Source organism: Pleurodeles waltl, chromosome 3_1, assembly GCF_031143425.1.
Source record: "Pleurodeles waltl isolate 20211129_DDA chromosome 3_1, aPleWal1.hap1.20221129, whole genome shotgun sequence".
NCBI lineage: Eukaryota > Metazoa > Chordata > Amphibia > Caudata > Salamandridae > Pleurodeles > Pleurodeles waltl.
In genome coordinates this window covers 530461138-530476393 of record NC_090440.1, presented here as the reverse complement: position 1 = coordinate 530476393, position 15256 = coordinate 530461138, and the positions used below count along the sequence as shown (strand labels likewise).

Sequence of the window (15256 nt, the reverse complement as noted above, 5' to 3'; positions counted from 1 at the left end):
TTAAAATGCAAAATTCTTCTAAAACCATACTGTGATGGAATGTGTATTGAGATTGGGAAATGCCAGAAAAGCAGTATCGATGTTATAGGCTGCAATAATACAGATGGCACAGTCAAGCTTGCAAAGTCTAAGAGATACTTGGGTGACAGATTTAAACAGGAATAAATTCGACCAAGATCAAATAATTGCATACCTGAAAATAGTGTAAAAAAAGGCTAGATGCAGATTACCACACTATAAGATACAACATAGCATATATGTGACTCCTAGCTGTCCATACAAAATATATTGCACAGCCCCAGATAAAGGTCCAAAAGGAGCCATGAACACAAGCCTTATACACATGTTGTGGACTTGCACTAAAATACATCCGCTCTGGGGAATTGGTCACTCAAAAGCAAAATTGGTTAATGTAAAAATAGAGAACACTCTGGAAGCCTGCTTCCTACGATTAAGAACATAAACTAAGAAAAACAAGTATGAATGCAGATTTGTAGATCTAACCCTCATTAAATTGACAATTGGCTTAGCAGTAGAAATCAGCTATCAAACCTAACACAAAGGAGAATGGAATTAGGTAATTGGAAAGAAGCAGAGAGTCTGGGATCGGAACACAACAAAGGTAGAAAGATGAACAGATAACTTGTTGGGACACAATATTCTTGAAAAACTGTACACAATTTTGGCAAGGCCCCATGAATTTGCTGGATACACAACCACAAGTCCCTGTCTTTAGCTGAATAGATACTTGTGGCAACCTGATATCAACTCCACCACCACCCCCTACGCTGACACCCTGATTCTAGTTTAATAATTGATTGAATTGCTAGCTCAATTTCTGACAGACAGAAGTACCAGTACTTAATAATTGGATATGTGATGGAGAGCTGTAGGTAAGCCATCTGCTGTCTTTAATGTATATTTGATATGCCCGCTGTTATCATTAGAGAGTTAAACTAACTACTTCTCTGTGGACAATATAATGTGACTGTATCAATGATCTTGTTAAAAACGTACAATGCTGTGGATCGTGCTCAGACACCGGCTGCTATTTCCACTGCGCACCCTACCACACATCTTTAAGTATTTGGGTATGTATGTCAGCCTCGTACAGGAATTGTGCTGAAACTTACCATTTCCCTTTTTTATTTGGAGTTTTTCAAGGATTGAATATGGTTATGAGGACTTTTTTCAAGCCCTCTTGCAGGGATGTGGAATTTCTAGTGTCCGATGCCCAGGACATACTGTTTGGGGTCAAGGGCAACAAGTTTACATATTTATTCTGTCCTTTGGATGCCAGTTTACAGAGAAGAGAACTGTCTGCAGTTATGTGTGTCAATATGTTAATGCTGTTTGAACTTGTATTTATGATTCATTATTGAAAAGCCTTCATTATTAGGGTGTGTGCTGTAAATAAATGTTTTAAGGTCACACTGCACTAATGTCAGATAGGCAAAGACAACCTATCTGACATTTTTTGTGAGTTTTTTGGTTTTGTCAATGCGTGTCTTGTTTCGACATAGCTTTTGTAACTCTTTATTGTTGTGGGAGCTGCCAGGCCCTCACCTTTGTAACAAACACTGGCAAAAAGAAAAAAACAAATTTTTGGTCTCAAAAAGCACACTTTGCCACCAGTGGCGTAAAAAAGGCCTCGCAGCCCCCCTCCAGGCGGCTCCTCAGCCCAGAACCTGCCCTAAGTGAGTCTGGAGGGGGGTCCCTCCATGTTCTTTACAGGGGGCCCACCTCCAATTTTGTTACACCACTGATTGCCACAGTAGTTCCTGGCACTGAACAAAACTACTTTGTGTTCTAATATGCTCCTTGTGGAAGAGCAGAATGTGATCACTCCCAGTAAAGCCAGCCAATAGATAGAGAGAGAAATAGAAGTTTGATAAAAACAAAATGTCTTTGTTAACGACAGACCTAATTAAGGACCCAATTTTTAAAGAAATTCACAAAAGTGTACCTACGGTATACGTCTTTGAATTAGTGACTTTCATGAATTCACAAGAACTTACAGAAGTAGACCAGGAAATCATACTCCTAGAAAATATTTGTGAACTGTATTTTAGCATGAGCAAATATGCATGTGTAGATTTTCTCATGTGAAAATCTTTTGAGCGTTTACAAGTTAATTTTCCCTCCAACCACTTTTTTCCCTAGCCCTGGAAGAACTTCTACTTCTACCATTGTCAGGAGTAAATTTCTACCTTTCTGATTATGGAAAAAGATTAGAGAAGAGCTGGTGAAAATTCTTAAAACATGCAAGTTAGCAGACTCAAAGGCATTCCAGCCCTGGAACTGTTGCTTACTGCTTACTACAGCCCTAGTATGTAGATCTGCGGAAAGGTGGCAAAATAAGGAAATTGCTATAGTAGGGATTGGAATTACAAGTATGTAAGCCTACTATAGTAGTCGCACCAGCATAATCAGAGAGGCTTTTATCAGAGCTCTTAATTACATCATATGATTGCTGCCATAATTTGTCATCACACTACATAGCACCAAAGGGACAAATAGATTTTTTCCACATGACAAGTAAATTTAAGAAGCAACATGTCCTATGGACAAGTAGATATTTTATTGAATTCCACACCCCTGCTCTTGTAACTCCTTGACGTAATCCAAAATTACCATCACAAGTCCCCTGAACAATTCTCTGGCACAAGTTTAGCTGTGTCTCATTATTTCCTGTGGGTGATTAAACAACCCAGGACTAAATGCGTCTAGACAGTATATGATGGTGGGCCAGCTATTACAGATATGTGCTTGCACTACTAGGCCTCACAGTTAGTTGCCATAAACAACTTATCCTTGAAGTCCAGAAATGACCTTGCCTTCCACTTGGAATTAAAACTGTTCAACAGCTGTGCCCTGTCTGGAAATCTGTACAACTTCACTACTCCAGACTCCCTACCTCACTTAACTAAAGTTGTTCTCAGCTGCTGACAGAATAGATCCCCCGTCTGTACTAAGAGCGAGTGAGGGAAATGCCACTTTCAGACATGTGATATGGGTATGTAATCCTATTTCGAGCTCGTGGGAAGGATGCGTTTAAATACCTAAAACAATAACAGTCATTGGGTTTTAGGTTGCTGTTTATGTGAAATTATTCCAAAACCAAAGAAAGGAAAGATAGAACATAGATTTCCTACCTTGGGTTCGTTGTTCGGAAAAAAGCAAAACATAGACTATCAATACATTAGTCCCCTACCAGATCACCCACGATTTCTTCATGGTTGGGATACGTCATGGAGTGGGCCTGAGAAGAAACATATGAGGAAAAGGAGAAATTATGAGCGAGCAGCCGAAGATCTGACTCTGTAGGCGGAAATGACACATTCACTGTGGTACACTAGAAGCAGACAGACACACCAACAGGTCACAATCAATTAGCCTTTGATGGGACACCCTTGGAACTTGCACCTACTCCCCTAACACTATCTGAACCCTCACATAAGTAGAATGTGGTAGCCTGGAAGATAGATGTACAGTGCTTGTCTCCCTTAAGAAATTGAAACAAAGCATTAGGCATATCAGTATCTGATGACATAATTTACAATATGAAGAGGGGATTGTTGCAGACTATGGGTGGTAGATGATTAGAATTTGTGATGGGTATATAATTGAAGTGATGAACAGCTGTGCTTAGTTGAGGCATCATTTTCTCTTTTTGGTTTTCAAAAAACTAAATCAAAATTATAAAAATAAATCCTGATAGATTACCCTATACTGAACAGAGTGTGAGGACAAATTAACGTAAGAGACTACTATGTAGTTTGGCTCGTGGTTGGTGCATTTGGCTAGGCTGGAGTGGTTCCAGACATGGGATATCATTAGAATATCCACCTTGATCGGTTCAAGGATTTACAGTCTTGTTCGCAGTGTCTCAGGGGGGAGAGCTAGAGGATGAGGGTTCGATGAAGGCAAATAGGCACCTCTGGAATTTGCAATTCTGGCAAATCTGTAGCTAATCCAGTTTAAAGTTCTACACATAATTATTACACCCTAGCGAAGTTGTGGAAAATGAACAGAGGTCACTCCTCGGTGTGTCAAAGATATGGTGCAGAAGAGGGTGACTTCCTCCACATGTTGCGAAATTGTCCATGAATACAGGCGCATTGGCATGAGGTTAGAGACCGCCTCATATGTGTCTTGGGACTTTCATTTGAACTGTCCTCAAAAATTAATCTTCTAGAAATTATGGAGGACTAGGAGGGCTCACGTAGAGCTTGGTCCCTAGTTGGCATAGGATTCCTTCTGGACAAGCTTGTCATTACACACTACTGGCAGCCCGAAATTCCCCATGTCCTGTATCCCCTTTAATGCCTAGTTGAGGAAAATGGAAAAAAATCTTTATGCCGTGAAGGTGATTTACCAAGCCATAGGAAGATATGGGGTCCTTGGCTGAATCATTTTGGTCTAAGAATATCATGACATGCCTGGTTGCCGTTGCACACTATCCACATGTATGCCCGTTTTCTTAATTTTATATGATGCTCATTTCTATTCTGTTATTTGTGTATACATCACTACTGTAGTACCTGCTTGGTTTGGTTTTCAAATCAATAAACATAGTTTTATAAACAAACAAAATAACCCCCTTTTTACAAAGGAACCAGACGTGCTCTCGTGACTGGAGGAAGGCAGGGACTTTACTCGTTTTTTAGCATAGTAAGGTGGGAGAGTTTGAAACATGGTGACCCAAGTGATAATACTAGCTTCCGACATAAATGAAGGTCCCCCTGGGCTACTCTCATTATCCTCCTAAATTCAGTTTTGATTTGAAGTGGCTGATTGCAGCAGTGGAAGAGCCTGAATGTCATTAGGTTTTATCTATAAGAAGATGCTGACTGACTGAAAAGAGATAACGGAAATGAACCTTGGGGCAGCTGAAAATGTTTGCATTATTTCTCCCCAATGGCCAATTTTAATCCTTTGACATTTAAGAGAAACGATATAATGCTAAGTAGAGAGGTAATGTCATTTAACTATGGAATTAATAAGACTTTCCAACAGTTCAGTATTTAATCATTGCCATACAATCATTGACAAAGCTGTTGTGCATGCGTGTATGTGTAAGTTGCATTTATATAGCACGAACCTTGCCAAAAGGCAAAGGAGCACTGTACAAGGCCAAAGGTACAGATAAGTTAAAGGGGTGACGGAAAAGGGGTAGCTGGGTTTTGAGAGCGGAAGTGGTCTGTCACTGTAAGATTCCATAGTGTTCTTTAAAAAGATGCGTCATCTGCTCTCTCCTAAATTTGAGCAGATTTGGAGCTGAGCTTTTGGAAACAGGGATGCCTGTGCATAGATGGAAAAGTACTGTTGTCTCGTTTTTTTCCCTTTTTTCACTTCATCAGCAGTGTTATAATGTCCTTGCTGCAGGTGTGCCAAGAGCCACTAGCGCTAGGAGGTGGGCACCCAAATAGGCGGGGTTGCCGGTCGTGGTGGCTTTGTAAATGATGCTACTGATTTTGTAAATGTGCAGGCTGTCAGGGTGGTGTGATGTGGGCAGATATATTTTTCCCCAAGGGAGGGTGGGAAATATAGAGTCCGAGGAAGCGTGGCTGGGGCTTGTCACTGTCCTGTGTACTTCGCTCCGAGTTTGAGATACTGTTGCTTCAAGTAAAGAATGTTCTCTTTAAAGCAGGGTGCTGCTATATGGTCTGTTCCATATCAATATGTTTGAAAGAAACAGATGCACCTTCATTTGCCGGGTGGATGTGTATCCTGCACATTTTCCCAAACATCTGTCACAATCCTGTATCCTTAAGCCTGGAAAGTTTTTATTGAGGCAAAAAAGGTTTGTCTGATTGCCTAGAGCTGTATGGACAGCGTTGATAACATTGATCGCCCAACTCCGAAGGGACTGTGCTAATATACTATGAAAGTTACCTGGTTTCTTTATTGATAGTTCAAATTAAGCATTTAGCTAAGATGTACTCCTTACTGGAAGATATTATGCCCTGTGTAATCATTGCAGGCAAGCAGAGTTTAGTAATGGCAGATATGGGGATGTTGATGTAAGAGATTTTGAGCCAGATCTATCAAGCAGTTTTGCCCATTCTGTGTCAATGGGAAAATGTGTCCATACATATGGCCCCTTGTTTGCTTTATTAATTAGCCTCAGTTACTCTTTTCTTGTGCTGTTATTTTTGTTGATGCAGAGAAAGAATATGGAGGTGTTAATAGGTTCTATCTAGAAATTATGTTATAAAAGTTATTCCATATTTTTCCTGCCCTTATTGTCTGAATCTTCAACAAATATAATATCTTGGGAGATGATTTCAATGAATGTCTCCTTAAAGCCGGGACCTCAGGGGTGTTCTCTTTGCCTTTTTTCTTTTTTGTTATTGAAGCACATGCAAGTGCTGAGCAATACTGTTAAAAAAATATTTTTGTGAAGTTTTTGGTTAAAATCAAGTTCCACGCGGATGATATTTGATTTGTTGATGGCCCAGTCAGATTCTTCTAATAATGTTTTATTTGATTTTTAAACATTTAAGAATGTACAATTAACTCACAGGACAATAGATTTGCTAAATGGTACAAGAAATTGGAATCTCTAATGGGCTAAGTACAGTTTAAAATATTTTGGGGTTCAGAAACTACTACACTAGGTCTGCAAGCCAGACTATAATAGTACAAAGGGTAAAGATTGCAAACATCCGGAATATCCAACCATCGATTTAACTAATGTTTGCACGGTACCTTTCCCAGTAAATGGAGCTTATATAGCTTTGATTCATAGAGGTTTTGTTAATGCTATGTGGTGTCTATACAGCTCACAATTGACTATTAGTGTGGTATTGCATTCGCTAGGTCGAACGTGACTTTCCAAACACTTCTGAAGTTTCCATCACAGACCAGTCTTAGTAGGTCTGTGGAGTGTCAGTATGTGACACTTTCTACCCCGAGAAGGTTTATGCAGATGAAGTGCCATCAGGCGATCCTTTCTCTTGGAAAGAGGTGTGTGGCGATGTGGTTCAGAAAGTGTTTTTCTTTTGCGTGTAAAGGTCTATATAAATTTACAGCAGAGCCCGAATGGGGAACCAAAAGCAGCTCTGGTTAAACTTCTCAAACAAACCTTCTCCCTTCGTGTCCTTGTGCAGTCTCTCACTTTCCGTCCATTCATACTCTCTCCTCCATCCTTCTCTTCTCCAACCGCTTTCTCTCTCCCTTCCCCTACTTCCCTCTCTCTTGAACACTCCCAGAGCCTGCTGCAGGGGGAGCTGGGAAAAAGTGACCGAAGCACCATGGGCGGCCCGACTTTTGAAATCGGCCTCCAAGAGCTCGAGCCGAGCAGAGAAATGCCCGGTGGAACAAAAGCCCCGCCTTCCCCGATTCACAGCTCGATTCCCGCTCAGCTACCACTGACAGAGCGCGCGCGTGTGTTAACGCACCAGGGTCAAACCTACTAAATTTGAAAAGGCGTTCTTACGGGTCCCAGGCCTTCCATATATTTATAATAACACAATTCAGACAGTAATATTTATGAACAGTCCTCGGCATTCCAACCTGTGCAAATAATATTTAAATAGAAGTGAAAAGGAAATAATAGGGCTGTAGAGTGGTGGGAATTATTCTACATACTGTTGGCTCCCACTGAGGCAGGACTGCCAAGTGTTTATTCTGCTTAAGTGAGTTTCATGTTTGCAGCATGCTAACGTGACATTCCCTCGTTTGCCGTGAGCTGCTATGTAACAATCTCACAGGTGTATTTGCTGAAGCGCAATATTGCCTTTTGTTGCACTAGGTTGATGCGTGGCCAAGGTTTGCAGTACGCAGGTCTGTCAGATTTCCACCTTTGCAGGATGCTGGTGGGTGCCCCTCCCTTACGTTGCAGGGTGCAGATGTGTGGTACTCCCTCACCTGCAGGATGTTCTTGTGCACTAGTCTCACGTTTTCGGAATGCTGACAGGGGCGTAGGAGACAATACATTTCTGGTGGGGACAGGGACAGCCTTGGGGACTTTCAATCAACCCTATACAAATCGCTCGTTGTTTACGAACTGCAGGCTCCGATAAATATACACAATCATATATATTGGAAGAGAAATAGGGAGAAAGGAAGGCATGTTTTCACAGTCTGAAAGTATCTTTAATTGTTATTTACATTCACAAAGTAATTAGCTAAAATGTGAAAATAACATGTTGATTAACCTTGCATCTTCATGCACCAAGCAAATAAAGGTAGGAGGGTAAAAAGGAAGAACATACCCTTTGCGCCCCACACCCACCATGCTCTTCGCCTCATGCCAATTGGAACCGCACTGGAGATATCAAAAGCGATTACGTACAAGAGTTGTAAACTGTGCTCGGAAACCATAGTTCTAATAACACTTCTACTCCTGTGTGTGATCTTGGGCAGCTCAGCTCCACATCAGTCATAACTAGAAGCATTTCAACTTTAGAAGCTCTTGCAGTTACAGGCTATATAAACATGGATTCTCTAATCTCTGTATAAACTGCAGTCACTAATTTCTCTAGAAACGGCTGTTTGTGATGCACCAAGTCACTGCGTGTAAAGAAAAGACATTCACTGATTATAAAGAAAAGACATCGGAAAATGACTATGATAGGGTTATTACAGTCGAGTTCTGACATTACAATGCCTTCTGCCAGAGCTAGCAGCCAAGGTAAAAGGCAGACCAGGTCACAGAGCATAATTAATGCAGCTGTTTAAAGCAAAACATGGAATGTTGCTTTTCTTTCTTCTGCTCTACTTTCATAGCTTTGAATGTCAGAAGCTATGCACTAAGGTATTAAGTGGTTTTTGGGAAAGTTGGTGGTGTGACCATGTATTATATGGGGTAAAATACCCCCTGCGTACATAAGGATATTGCAAGTCACCTTGAAGTTCATACCTTACAAACAAGCATTGGCAAAGCCAATAGGTCTCGCCTATGCAAGTTCTATTGCCTTTGCCAATGTGTTTTAGCCATGCTGTACACTAGTGAGACTACTATTCAGCATGGCTCAAAGTTAATGGCATAAAGGAGAATGATGTGTCATCGACTGGTGTGGTGTAGTGTCATAGAGTAAGTAGAGTGTCCTAAAATGGAGCAGTAAACTAACTTTAAAGGAACAGGGGTCCCTTGAATAAAATGCAACACCACTCCCATAAACAATGATATTAAAGTAGTATGCAAATGGATTGTTTCATACATTTATTCAATCACAATATAAAAGATCAAATGTAGTGGGAAAACATCAACAGGGGAAATCGAGAAAGACTGGTATTCGGGCATTACACAAGTTATCTGGATGACCCAATGTCACCAATTACAAGAAAAATGTAAAAAGTAACCTGTATAGTACAGTGGTTTAGAGGAGGCTGGCCTGGTTTGTATTGGGTACCTATGGTACTTACACCTTATACCAGGTCCAGTTATCCCTTATTAGTGAAATGTAGGCAGTGTCTAGAAGTCAGGCTCTCTAGGGGTAGCTGTAGCCAAGGCTTATCTAGGAGACGTGCAAAGCTCATGCAATACCACTGTAGTCACACAGCACTCACACACATGAAAGAAAATACTCAGTGTTAAAAAAATAAAGGTACTTTATTTTAGTGACACAAATGCCAAAAATACCATAGAGACTATACTCCCTTAGGAGGTAAGTAATACACCAATTATATACACTAGTATGCAGCAATAGCAATAAAAAGTTAGAAAAGTGCAATTAGTGAAAATCACAATGGTTAGAAATGGGCCTAGGGTAAACACAAACCATATACTAAGAAAGTAGAATACGAATGTCGGTTTTCCACCTAGACAAGTGTGGTGTGTAGAGGGGTGCTGGGAGTATTAGAAAACACCAAAGGTAAGTAATAGAACCCACCTCAGAGCCCAGGAAAGCAGGAGTAAATGACAGTAACTTTCCTAGAACACACACGAACATGAGAAAGAAGATAATGCAAGAACCAGAAGATACTTCAAGACACAAAGGGTGGATTCCTGGACCTAAAGACCTGTGGAAGAATGGGACTAGGTCCAAGAAGCACAGAAGAGTCCAGGGAGGACAGGAGCCCCTGCTAACCCGAATCAAGGTGCAAAAGAAGAACCACTGGTGAAGAACAACAGTCAGTACTGCACCCAAGAAGATGGATGCGGGTTCCTGGTTGGTGCAGATGATATCCCACACCGGATGGATGATTGCAGTCTGGTTGCGTCGCTGGATTCTGCCAACAAACATTGGCACAAGCAAAGCTCACGGTTAGCGGAAAATGGCACTGCCTGGGACCAGGAGGGACCTGGTGGACTCTACCCAGGAGGAGGAGTCAGATGGGGCTCTCAGCAACTCAGAGAGCCCACAGAAGAAAAGGCAGTGCACACAGGAGTCCTCCAGCACAGGGACAAAGGAGTTGCAAAAGGAGGCCCACGCAGCACAAAAACAAAGGATCCCACATCGCCAGAGAACCGCTCAGGAAGCTGTGCATTGCCGGAAGGAGTGCTGGGGGCCAGAGTTACATTGTGCACAAAGAATTTCATAGAAGGATGCCAACAAGCCTTGGCAACTGAAAAACACGTGGTGAACAGGGTTACTGTCTTGCGTGGGAAGGCAAGCTCTTACCTCCACCAAAGTTGGACAGTAGGACGTCAGGACCATCGGGACCACTTCAGTCCACCACCCGTGATGTAGGATCCATGCAACTCAACAGGAGAGGGGACCCAAGCAGATGGTCGTCGTTGAAGAGAGGTGCCTGCTGAAGCAGGGGAGTGACTCCTTCACTCCAAGGGAGATTCGTTCATTCTTCTGGTGCAGGCTGAAGACAGGCTGTCCTCTGAGGATGCACGACCGGGAAACAGTTGCATATGCTGGCAAGAGCTGAAGATACAATGTTGCAGAAGTCGTCTTTGCTTCGTTGTTGCAGTTTGTGGAGTTCCTGGAGGGTCCAGATGCAGTTTCTTCAGTGAGAAGGTGAAGTAAAGGATGCAGAGGACTCCTGCTGGAGTCTTGCAATCCGAATCTGAAGAACCTCCCAAAGGAGAGACCCTAAATAGCCATGAAAGGGGGATTGGTCTGCTAAACAGGTAAGCACCTATCAGGGGACGGCTCAGACACCACCTGCTGGCACTGCCCACTCAGATGCTCCCAGAGTTTGCTGCCAACTTGGAATCCATGATGGCAAAACACAGGGACCCTCTGGAGGAGTTCTGAGCACCACACCTGGGGTGGTGATGCACAGGGGAGTGGTCACTCCCCTTTCCTTTGTCCAGTTTCGTGCCAGAGCAGGGACAGGGGGTAGCTGAACCGGTGTAGACTGGATTATGCAAGGAGGGCACCAAATGTGCCCTTCAAAGCATTTCCAGTGGCCTGGGGAAGGAAGCTACCCCTCCCAAGCCTGTAACTCCTATTTCTAAAGGGAGAGGGTGTAACACCCCTCTCCCAAAGGAAATCCTTTGTTCTGCCTTCATGGGCTTGAGCTTCTCAAGCAACAGGAGGGCAGAACCCTGTCCGAGAGGTGGCAGCAGCTGGGCCTGCCTGGAAAACCTCAGAAGGCTGGAATGGCAATACTGGGGGTCCTCTAAGGAGCCCCCAGAGTGCATAAAATCATACAACCAATGCTTGCAAAAGCCTTGGGTTATGATTCCAACATGTTTGATACTAAACATACCTATGTTCCGAGTTACCATTATGTAGCTGGGAATAGGTAGTGACCTATTTCAAGTACATGTGTAAAATGGCATCCCGCACTCAGGAAGTCTGGGAAAATGGTCCTGGAGGTCGTGGGGGCACCTCTGCTAGTGCAGGGGTGCCCTCACACACAGTTACTCTGCACCCTGCCCTCAGGGCTGGAGGGCCTGCTATAGGGGTGACTTATAAGTGACCTGGTGCAGTGCAACTGGCAGTGAAAGGATGCATGCACCTTTTCACGCAGGCTGCAATAGCAGTCCTGCAGAAGCCTTTGCATGGGCTCCCTATGGGTGGCAAAAGAAATGCTGCAGCCCATATGGATCTCCTGGAACCCCAATGCCCTGGGTACCTAAGTACCATATACTAAGGACTTATAAGGGGGCACCAATATGCCAATTTTGGGTGAAATACTGGGTTACCAGTATGCAAAAAACATAATTTAAGGGACATAGCATAACTACTGGGGTCCTGATTAGCAGGATCCCAGTAGACACACGCAAACACACTGGCAAACAGGCCAAATGTGGGGGTAACCAAGCTAGAAAGAGGCTACTTTCCTACAAGGTTAGCATCCACAACAATGATTTACAAGCTTTTATACACCGACTTTTACATGAATGACTCAAATTGTGAATCAAGAAGTCATTAGCTCATAGTACCTATGCTAATGCCAACTTATGTACAATATCACAAATTCAAGTCAAGGTACTTTGGCCGACAATATTTTGATCCCCTAGACAAGTATCAGGATCATCCTAAGCCTTCGTTAAGCTTGAGTTAAAAGGGTTACAGAGTGCTTGTAACCATAACGGCGAAGATAAATCGGCCTCACGTCTCATATGAGTGAGAAGGCAATCAATGGAGATCTGAATCTCTAATCAAGCGCCAATGCCATAAAGTAGTATTAGAGTGGAGTAGTGTCACAGTGTAATAGAGTGTCATAGAGTGGAGTGGCAGAGTGTCGTAGAGTGGAAAGGCATAAAGAAGAGTGAACTGGAGTAGAGTGAAGTAAAGTAACGTGAACTAGCATAGAGAAAGTTGGGTAGAGTGTTGTTGAGCACAGTACATTGTTGTATATTGGAGTGGCGTAGAGGGTTGTGCAGTGGCATTGAGCAGAGTATCGTAGATTGAAGTTGCATAGAGTGGTGTGGAGTGGCATACAGTGGAGTAAAGTGGAATGGAGTGGCGTATAGGGAGTTGTGTAGGGAGTTACAGAGTGGAGAAAGTGTTCGAGTTTAATGGAATAGAGTGTCAGAGTCTAATATCATGGAGTGTAATGTCATAGTGAAGTGTCATAGAGTGGAGTTGGGTGGTCTAGAGTGAAGTGGCATAGAGTACAGTGGTGCAAACTAGATTGGTGTAGAGTGTAGTGGTATAGAGTGCATTGGTTTTGAGTAAAGTGGTGTAGAGTGCATTGGCGAATACTGCACTGGTTTAGCGTACAGTGCAGTAGCGTAGAGTGGTGAAGAGTAGAGGGGAGCACAGAATAGATTGCAGTGGTTCAGAGTACTGTGTCATAGAGTGATGCGGTGCATGGTAGAGTGGAGTGGTGCAAGGTAGAGTAGACTAGTGTAGAGTGCAGTGGTGGAGTGCAGTGATGCAGAGTAGAGTGGCATAGAGTGTAGTGGCATATAGTACGCTGGTGTAGAGTGCAGTAGAGTGGCATATAGTTGAGCGGTGCAGAGTAGAGTGCTGTGGTGCAGAGTAGAGAGGAGTATAGTTCAGTGGCAGAGTGCAGTGTTGCAGAGTAGAGTGTCATAAAGGGCAGTGGTGTAGAGTAGAGTGGCATAGAATGCATTGGTGTAGACTGCAGTGATGCAGAGTAGAGAAGAGTGGCTTGGAGTACAGAGGTGCAGAGTAGATTAGAGTTGCATAGAGTGCCGTGGCATAGAGTAGATTGCTGCAGAGTACAGTATAGTGGTGAAGAGTAGATTGTTGCAGAGTGGAGCATAGTGATGTAGAGTGCAGTAGCATAGAGTGGTGCAGAGCAGATTGGAGTGGTGCAGGGTACATTGGCGTGGTGCAAGATAGATTCGACTGGCATAGCATAGAGTAGAGTTGCGTAGATTGCAGTGGCATAGAGGAGATGATTTCAAAGTAGAGTGAAGTGCCCTACAGTGGAGTGGTGTAGAGTAGATTACAGTGCAGTGGTGCAGAAAAGAGTGCAGTGGGACAGAGCACAGTGGCATTGAGTGCAGTGGTGCAGAGTAGAGTGGCGTGGAGTTCAGTGGCAGAAAGTGCAATGTTGCAGATTAGAGGGTCGCAGAGTACAGTGGTGTATTGTAGAGTGACATAGAGTGCAGTTGCATAGAGTGCTGTGGTGCAGAGTACAGTGGCATTGAAAACAGTGGAATAGAGTGCTGTGGTGCAGAGTAGATTGGCAGTGGGATAGAGTGCATTGGTTTTGAGTAAAGTGGTGAATAGTGCACTGGCAGAGTGCAGGGGTGTAGTGTACAATGGTTAGAGTAGAATAGCATAGATTGCAGTGGTGTAGAGTGGAGTGGTACAGCATAGATTGCAGTGGCGTAGTGTGGCACAGAGTGGAGAAAAGTGGTGTAGGGTGCAGTGGCATAGGGTAGATTGTTTCAGAGTAGAGTGAAGAAAAGATAGAGAAAAGATAATATACTTCAATATACTGAAGTATGTAACGATAACAACAACATAAATACTAACGCTAGGCATAACGGCCCAAAATGAAATATGGCTTCTCCCTGTTAGCCACGCTGTAATCAAGCACTTCATTACCTAGAAAACAAAACATTAAACATAAATGTTAGAAAAATATACCCTTCTAATAGCTAAATTGTTGTGTAAAAATGTAAAATCTGGGCTCAGTCTCGACTTCACTGTTTCACCAACTGGTGTGATCTTAGGCAAATACAAATATTGTGTTTCACAGAGTCTCCTTTCTAGCCTGCAGGCATCACGGTGAGTGGGACTCTGTTCTCTCTTTAGATCTTCCTCATTGTTTTGCAGCTCCTCTTGAAGGCATCCTGCAGTGCTCCTCTTCAAGGCAGCAGGTGACAGTAATCATCCAAAACTCTTTTCTCCTCCTGTGCCCTTTGTTCTTATGAGCACCCTTAGAACAGGACAAAAGGGCAGAGGGCGCAGGGGGCCTCCTGACTCACCTTCATTTGGTTACCATCAGCTTGGAGGATTTGTCTGTACAGGGCTATCGTAAGTAGCGCTTTTGTGCGCTAATGGCCCTCTGAATGACAGATGTGAGAGGGGAAATTATTGTGTCCCCTTGTCCCCCCCACCTTCGTCCCCCGTGTCCCCCACCCTCCAAAATCTGGGGGGGATACATCCCCCGCGTCCCCCACACTTCCTACGCCCATGAATGCTGATACGAGGTACTTCAGTTTTTGCCTTATGCTTCTATGCTGCATTCTTAGGTTTGCTTTATGCTGATGTGCAGCATTTCACCTATGCAACATTTCCAATTTAAATGCAACACTATCGCAATGACTTCTATTTCTAAAACTATTGAAAACCTTGTAGATATTAGGACTGTTGGTTTGCTGGAACTTCAGCATTTCCATTATGCAGTGATCGGTTAAGTTGCAGTCCTTAATGAAAGACACAATTTCAAAAGGGACACAATATTAATAGCAATG

The 15256-nt window shown here is 43.2% G+C and overlaps 1 protein-coding gene across 2 annotated transcripts in view; it reads left to right on the top strand.

The window, feature by feature from the left end:
* LOC138284261 (uncharacterized protein HI_0077-like) overlaps positions 1 to 15256 on the top strand; it is a 171617-nt gene that overhangs the window by 57376 nt on the left and 98985 nt on the right. The window lies entirely within an intron of this gene.